Below are 9,507 nucleotides of genomic sequence, written 5' to 3' on the forward strand. Positions count from 1 at the left end.
AATGGTAACGTAAGCAAGGTTGTAAACAATACAAGTGAGAATTCCAGGGTTGAGGCACTATTAACAATCTTACAAATCTATATCCTTATCGTGGTTATATTAATTATCAGGTTATTGATTCTCATGGTTTAGATTACGATCATAGTCTTTCGATCCTCTAATCTTCTACATAAATAGACATTGTAACTGCACCATTGAGTGGGGTTGCAATAAGCTATTTAGATGCTTTATCTTCCTACAATTGAACCAATCAAGGCTTCTAGGTATATTCCTATCCTAGTCGCTACTTCATCTTCTTTGATATGTAGAAAAATATGAACTTGATCCTTAAACTCTTTGGTCTATCCCTAAGATTCTCCTTTCGGGTTCACAAAGGAATTACAGACTCATTCTAATAGTGGTCACTCATTAAAATCATAGAAACAAGAGAATAAGAATAACCCATATGACAAATTAACATTAACCACTCTAAGAATATCAAAATATGATAATGTTATTGGCCTCAACCCCAGAACATGGGTATTTAGCCACTCATGTTCGAAATCAACATCAAGGAAATATAATTAATAATACCAAAAATTAATATTGAAAGATGAATTTTTCAAAGAACCCTAAAAGAAGTATCATAATTATTTTTGCCTCTATTGTATGTATCCAAAAGTGTCCCCAATTTCTTTGGATTGTTCCTTTTATAGTGGCATGAATTGGACCAAAATTTGACCATCACCGCATCGTGAATCCAATCACAGAGGAATAGGTCCATGATGTAGTTTTATCGTGGATAGCCACTGGATTAGATTTTGCAGAAATAGTTCAGTCTCCGTGACACGGGCTACCACGGAAGGCTACTGGAATTCATCATCTAAAAATCATCAACCTCTATGACATGGAGGTAATATTCCGTGATAAGCTCCGCGATATGGAGCTATCGCGATCCCTTACTAGATTTTATCTTTCTATGCTCATGCCTCACCACTGTAATCCATATTTTTGAATCATTTTTCTAGCTTTTTCATGTCTAGTATGTCACTCCAAGTGCTTCATTGATCCACAATCTCCTTATTGGATGAAAGCATGTCCAATTTAACCAAAATCAAGCCCTGCAACCAGAGGCGGATCCAGAATTTCAAACTTGTGGGTTCCCAAGGGCTCCTTTCCTACCACTAAGCTATCCCTTGGTTTAGTTATGGGTTCTCACCTTTTAATATTTATAACTTTTGACAATTTTTCTATGTAATTTTAAGCCTTATGGTAGCAGGTGTGGGTTCCCGGGAACCCACACCTTCTACTCTACATCCGCCACTGCCTGTAACACTAGTCATATCTATTAGCTTGAGAATACATTTTAGGCTCAAACACAATACAATGCACACATTTTAGCTCACAGAACAAGTATAAATGTGGGTAAATATTAGCATTTGGAAGTATAAATATGTCCAAGATCATCATAGATGTAGGCTAACCTCTCGGCACTAAAGGATAACTGAATAGGAATGAAATAAGCTAATTCTGTAAACCAATCTACAATGATCCAAATGCCATTAGAACCATGGGAGGTGAGAGGAAAACTACTACTAAAATTCATGGTGATACGCTCCCACTTTTACTCAAGAATGGGGACTATTTGAATTAGGACACCGGGCCTCTGATGCTCGACCTTCACCGACTGAAAAATAGGCAATGAGTTACAAAGTTTTGCCACATCTCTCTTAATTCCTTCCATTAATAATATTTCATCAAATCCCTATAAATCTTAGTTGTCCTGAGGTAAATAGAGTATTTAGAGTTGTCAGCCTTATGTAATATCAACTAAATCAAACCACCAAACCTTGAAACACAAATATGGCCATCAAATCTCAAAATACCCTTAGAATCAATAATATCCCTCCTAGACTCATAACTAAGCACCTGATCACATATGACACAAAGCCCTAAATCCCTAAACTGGTGATTTTGAATCTACTGAAATAAGGTAGACCACATCTCAACACTAGCAAGGATCCTTCTAGAGTTTGAAATATCAAATGAAACCATCAAGTTGGATAAGGACTGGATGTCCCATGCCAACGGCCTCTGAGAAACTAAAATAAAATCCAATCTACCCAAACTCACCATCTTTTAGCTCAAGGCATATGCTATTACGTTCACCTTGCTTAAATGATATAGAATAGAGATGTCATAATCCTTCAGCGACTCCATCCATTTCCATTACCTAGAATTAAACTCACTTTGAGTCATAAGATACTCAATACTATGATGGTTAATATATATCTCACAATCCATGCTATATGTATATCTCACAATGCATGCTATGTAAATGCAAAATTATGACTGGAGTAGTTATGCTTATCCACTTTTATCTTCCTCAATGCATAAGCAATAAATCAGGTTGTTGCATCAAAAAACAACCAAATAAGTACCAGAAGTATCAGAATAGATGGTGAATCCTTCACACTCAACAGAAAGAGCCAATATAGTAGTTGAAGTAGGAAATCCCTTGAGCTTTTGAAAGCTCAACTCACACTCCTTGGACCAATGGAAAAGGACCTCCTTTTAAGTCAATCTGGTCATTGGTGCTACAATAGTAACCCTTCAATGAATCACCAATAGTAACCAGCCAGACCAGTAAAGTTATGAACCTCAGACGAATATATAGGTCGAGCCCAATAAAAAGTGGCCTTAATCTTCACTGGGTCCACCATAATCCTATTCTTAGACACCACATGTCCTAGGAATATCACCGACTCAAACTAAAACTCACACTTTGAGAATTTGACAAAAATCCTATGATCTCTTAAAGTCTGCAGCACAATTATCAAAATGTTGATTATACTCCTCCCAACTCCTCAAATATACAAGAATGTCATCGATGAACATAATAATAAAAGAGTCTAAATAAGGTTTGAACACGTAGTTTATCAAATCCATGAATATTGCAGAGGCATTGGTCAACCTAGCAGACATTACCAGGAACTCATATTGGCCATAGCGAGTCCTGAAGACTGTCTTTGGGATGTCTGTAGCTTGAATAATCAACTGATGGTAACCAGACCTCAATTCAATCTTAGAGAACACTGCTTCTCTCTGAAGCTGGTCAAATAAGTCATTAATATGAGGCATTGTATGCTTATTCTTCATTGTCACCTTATTAAGCTGCCCATAGCCAATACATATACAAATAGAACTATCTTTCTTCTTCATGAGTAAGATAGGAGCACTCCAAGGAGACACACTTGGCCTAATTAAGCCCTTATCTAAAAGATCCTAACATCGAGAATTTAACTCCTCAAGCTCAGTAGGATCCATACAGTAAGGTGCCATAGAAATAGGTCAGGTGCCTAGTTCAAGTTTAATAATAAAATCAATATCATGCTCAGGAGGAAGACCAAGTATATCAGTAGGAAAAACATCAAGAAAATTACAAATTAAAGGAATAGAGTGTAATGACCCTTCAGGTTATTTTCCATATTTCCACTTATTTTCACTGTTAGAGAATTTCCATAGCTACCCTAAGTTATTTATGACTTACTGGGAATGACAGTTTAGTTATCGGGTAATTCATTTGGTTATTAGAGTCAATTATCTGTTTTGAAGTCTTCATTGATTCCAAATAGACACAAGGAAAAACTTCAACAAAATGATCTGGAATGTAAATTTTGATTGTTCCAACAGATTCAAAATATCAATTTTAGGATAGATAGACCTTTGGTTTGGGTGTCGAGGCACCTGAGCTTATTTCAACCTATTGGTCGGAAGTTGGAGAAATTAGAAATATGGGTGTAGGGCCAACATTTGGTCAAAACAACCTCGAAAGGAAAATTCAACTTTTCCATTACATTGAAACATCAAATTTAGTATGGTTATATAGCTTATTTTCATATATCGAATTCCAAATAGATCCCGAGACCTTGGCGAAAACTTGGAAAATTTCTAAGTTTCAGTTGATAGATGGTGCCTTTACAATCGCATCTCTTGAATGGATCACCTCAGTGTGCAGAGGAAATAGTGTGATCTCACTCAAATTTACTATGATAGCAACACTTGCTCCTAAGTCCAGGTTGTACGATTGCACATCTGCATGTGTGTTTGCAATACTGACTACCTAGATGGGGTATAAATAGACCTCTTAGGTCGTGAATTAGACCATTTCTCACTTGTCCCTTGAGATCAAAAACCCTAGAGAGTGGGATATCTTAAAATTAAGACTTTTAGGTGACTTAGGATCTTGACTAACATTTATTTCCATAATTATCTTTCGATTTGAGTAAGATTTCACCCTTTTCTAGGTTCTTGACCAAAACCCCAATTAACTTGAGGGCTTGATTTTATCCCCAAATTAGATTGGTTTTTACCCATTCTTGAGGACTATGATTCCTTGACCATGTATGAATGTTGGGTTATCCTCAAAAATATGGTTTCCATAAGTGGGGCCCACTTAGGGTTTTTGATGTCCTTTTTGGCCCTGAAGCACAATGATGCAATATGGGTACTTTTATTCTCCTATTGATGAGTAAAATGTATTTTTGATAGCTTGGAATCTTGAAGAGGCTTCTCTGAGGTAAAAACCAAAGGTTTAGCGATTCGTTGGGCTTTCTTCAACAACGATATTGTCTAGGTTTACCTCTTGTTAGACTGAGCTATGTTATAGTATATTTGTGATATCTTATTATATTAGAATAGGTTTTACGTGTTGTATTGATGAAAACAAGACTTGGGATAAGTTGGATCACTTAAGTCATTTGAAACATTAGAGTTGGAATGCTTAGTTTATTGCCTTGAACCTTAGTGAATTAGACTTAATGGATCATGTTAAGCATGAGAATGCTTTAGATTACTAAAGTTAGATAGAATGACTTTTTCACTTATGCTTGGGGTGAGATTGGCCTTAGTTGTTTGTAATAGTAAAGTATGCCTTAGTTCTATTGGGCTTAGCTATAGTGCTTGAGTAGAATCTCTACCTTAGGGAAAATTGTGGCTTATTACACATCTAAGAGTTGATTTAGATATCTTAGCCTAGTCCAAGGTAAATTTTGACTTATAATATACTTTGGGGATTTAGAAATGGGCTCTTTGACCCACCTTAAGATAAGATCTGATATAGTTCCCTTGAAACCCTTATACATTTCTAAATTCTTAGAGAATGCCATTTTTAAGAAACCTTAGGGAAACTTGATACTTGTCAGTTATGATGAATGGAGTTATAGGTAATGCCTAAATGATTGTGTTATATTTATGAGCCTTGGCTATGGTCATGATGAGCCATTGATTATGCCATTGTTTTGGCTATTTATTGGGCTTCCAAAAATACAATTGAACGGTCCCTTAACTATGATATTGACTAAGCTATAAATTATGTTATTGACTATGCTTTGAATAAGCTATAGATTGTGCCATGGATAAGCTATAGATTATGCCAATAAATCATGCTTGAAAACATTCATAATGATGACATTAGTAATAGTGTTATGAATCATCTTTCTTATTAATGATATTAGAAATTATGATATTGATGATGCTAGAAGGCACGCTTAATAATTATGTGGGAAGTTATGTTACTAATTATGTTTAAAATTATGGTATTTCCTTATATGGTTGCTTATGTTATTGATTTTCCACTGATTATTAATATATATGTATGTATGATACCCAACAAAGCTGAAAGATATTATGACGATATGATGATACTCGATAAGGTTGAAGGATATTATGATGATATAATAATGCCCGGCAAGGCCGGGGGATATTTTTATAATGTTGATACATGGCAAGGACAAAGGATGATTATGATGATATATACCTAGCAAGGACAAAGGATGATTATGATGATACATAGATAACCGATAAGGACGGAGGATGATTATATTGATGTGCCTATGTTTACATCTACCTGTTCGAGTTCGGATAGCCCTATGTATGGCAATTAAATGCTTATATATATACTTATGTGTAATTTGGTTATGATGTTGAGAGTTGGGATGCCAATTATAGCCCACTAGTGATAAATACATATAAAGTAATATAGTCGATGATTGATGCTTAATGAAGATTAGTGGTGGATATTGTTTACGTGGGTAATAATGACTAGTTGACAAATGGAAATGTGTTGTATAATGATGTTTGGCTAATAAATGATGTTAGTTTATAAATGATAGCTAGTTAGTGAATGTTGTATATTTAATGAATAGATAGTGAATAGTTTCCTAAGTGATGACTAGTAATCTAATGAATTAGTTAAGGAGAGATGGTTAGTTATTAAGTGGTTACTAATGAGTAGCGGTGATAAAGTGGTTAATGATGGTAAGTATTATGAAAGTGGGTACTTGTCTAAAGTGGGTAAATTATGAAATATTGGTAATGACAGATTGATGATAATTAGGTAATGATGGTTAAATAACAATGAAAGTTGGTTATAATATCATTATTTCATTTATTCTTTTATTGGGTTTACTCTCCAGTCGTATGGGCGGCTGTGATGAGTTTTTTACTTTTCTGCACCAGTTGGCGCATGGGAGCCAATTTTTTTGTTATAAGTTCTTGTGATGTTGTTTTATGATGAGTTATTATTTTGAAATGTTTACTTATTATGCATGGCAATTTTAGTACATTTTGATGTCTTATGTTATACTGTTATTTCGACTATATTATGTACAGTGGTATTGCAGGTGATTCAGGTTCATTTCTGTACCTTGACTTAGTTTATGTTATCTCACATGTTATCATTCTTATAGCATGATTTAGCTCAGTCGGCCGACGCCTGCTGAGTACCTATTGTTTGGTACTCATACTTTATTTCTGTACCATTTAATGAAGATCCAAGTACTAGCTACTTCTATTGATCTAAGTTCGTGCGGTGTTGATATTTCAGAGATAGGGTGAGCTCTTAGAGTCTGAGTCACCCAGTTCTTTCTATCTTTATATTCAATCTTTTGTTTTGAGACAGATGTATATTACTATTTTTAGACATTTGGATTGTATTATTAATATTAGATTCTCTTGTACTGGCTTTACCAAGTTTTGGGTTTGGTATCGTATTGACTATCTTATCTATTTAGAATGACTTGCATATTATTTAAGTGTGTTGTTTATTTCCTCCTAAGTTGGGAAATTTCCTACCAAATTAACCCATTACAATAGCTCTGGGTTATGGTTTGTCTTACCTACTGGTGGGTTTTATTCGATTCCATCATGACTCGTGAATCAGATCATGACACATAGTCAAAGGAAGGACTCTCCATACTAACATCATGAATATAAGTGAGATATGACTCGAAACCCCTTGATATAAATCACCTATACCAAACAGAAGAAATAATCCATATTGGCTCATAGCTAAAAGATCCCTGCCACATAATTGGGTGTATGTCAGCCATGGCTAAGGTAATGGTCGTAGCGAAACAATCCAAGACCACATGATAGAGGGATAACTAGTTCATACCCAAAATCACATCAAAATCCACCATATATAACACAATAATATTAGCTTGAGTAACAAACTCCTGAATAGTCACAACAAATGATCTATAAACCTAATCCACTACACTAGAATCACCCATGAAAGTGTTATATGTAATTACTACACTACACTACACTAGATCCCTGCATACCACTTCTAGATGGGGGCAGTACTGCTCTAATAGGAGGAACACTCTAATCTATAGGTACAACTGGCCACACTTGGGACACCCTCTAGAGAAATGGTTAAGGGACCCATGATCATAACATGCCCCAAGAATTATACCATATCCAAAAGATCTGGCTGACTCTGAATAGCCACCTCAGCTAGAAAATCCAGAAGATGAACCTCTCGACGGTTGACCACTACCCTGGCTAGGATGATCACTGTAGTTAGGATGGCCTCCATCAATAATCTGAAGTGCAGCATAAAAGGGCTTACTAGGCTGACCTGATGTTGATAAGGTTAACATAGAGGATACTTACATTGAGAACCATTGCATCTAAATCGTTATCCATTACTACTACCATTGAAACTATCCTGGTAACATGATCTCTTATCACTACCCTCTTGGTCCTCGTGACTCATCTCTTTCATAATCTGAGCATGATCAAAAACCTCAATAGAAGACCTTTCAGCAAAAACCAAACTCTGAGTATCCATGTAAAGAAAAAGTCTTAATCCTCGAACAGAACACTAAATTGGCTCATACTCGGTTGGGTAAGATAGACGTAGCATGTCTAGCCAACTTATGAAACTGAGCCTCATACTCTAAGATAATCATAAAACCATGTTCTAACCTTAATAACTAGTCCCTCAAACAATCTCTAAGGCTACAAGGCATATAATTCACCAAAAATACCTCAGAGAATAGAGTCCATGTTAATGGGATAGATCCAACTGGCTTGGAATCAAGATAACCTCTCCATTAGTGTCAAACTGCCAAATCCAACTGAAAAAAATAGTGTAGTTGACACCACAAGTCTCAACTAGGCCCAAATTATGGATCCTATCATCATAAGCAACCAATAACTCACAAGCAGCCTCGTTCGAGGCCCTTAAAAACCTAGGTAGAGTCAATCTTAAGAATCTACCCATCGTGTTCTACTCCTCAACGAACATAGAAAGTTGGGCACTAGCTGCTAAGCATCTATTGGCTCCTAGAAGAATCTCAACTCTTGGAGTAGCTACCACTGTGATTCCCAGACTAGTCACCATTAGACAGTGCACCACCAACCAATCCAAAGAGTTGGCCTACCACTAGCTATGGTGGAGGAATCTCGGGTGTAGGAGTGAGGATAAGGTATGGTGAAGGATCCATATCCTGGTCTTTAGTTAGGGCTACATCACTCATATTCCCCTAACCTTTACATCATCCACATTCTCCAATAGGATCCCTGCTTGCGAACTTAGGGTCCTCATCTCTAGTAGCAGTAGCTCGCGTCCTAGCTATCTACGAAAGAATAAAACTAAAAGAATCTAAGAAACCAATGCATACTCTTAGAACAAAAGGAGTAAAGGAAGTGAAAGTATCCTAAAAATGTCCTATAGCCTCCCAAAGATATGAAACTAACATCATTGTTTTGATCCGTAGGACTGTACTTGCTTTGTACCAATAATACTGGTGAACTCCTATGATACCAATTTTTCACGACCTAATTTACCATGTCATGATGGAACCTACTTTAAATCACTAGTAGAAAACCATAAGTAATGGGATGATTGGTGAAAAAAATAGCATAAATTCCGAAATATGCAAGTAAATAAATTACAGGCAATAAATTATAGATTAATAAAAATAATAGAAGAGAAATAAAAGAGAGGTAATATCATCCCACGACCTAGTAAGGTCGATACAAGAGCCTCTGATCCAAAAGAATACGAGTACTATCAAGTCAATCTACAACGGTCTAAAAAATAAGACTATAAAAAATTAAAGTTGGAGAAAAGGTCAACTCCGGCTTTGAGAGCTCACCGTATCTTCAAACTCTAACCAGCATAATCACAGTGTCAATGGTGGAAGATAGTACTTATATCTGCACCAAAAAGGTACA

This window comes from Capsicum annuum, chromosome 11, assembly GCF_002878395.1.
Source record: "Capsicum annuum cultivar UCD-10X-F1 chromosome 11, UCD10Xv1.1, whole genome shotgun sequence".
NCBI classification, from domain to species: domain Eukaryota; kingdom Viridiplantae; phylum Streptophyta; class Magnoliopsida; order Solanales; family Solanaceae; genus Capsicum; species Capsicum annuum.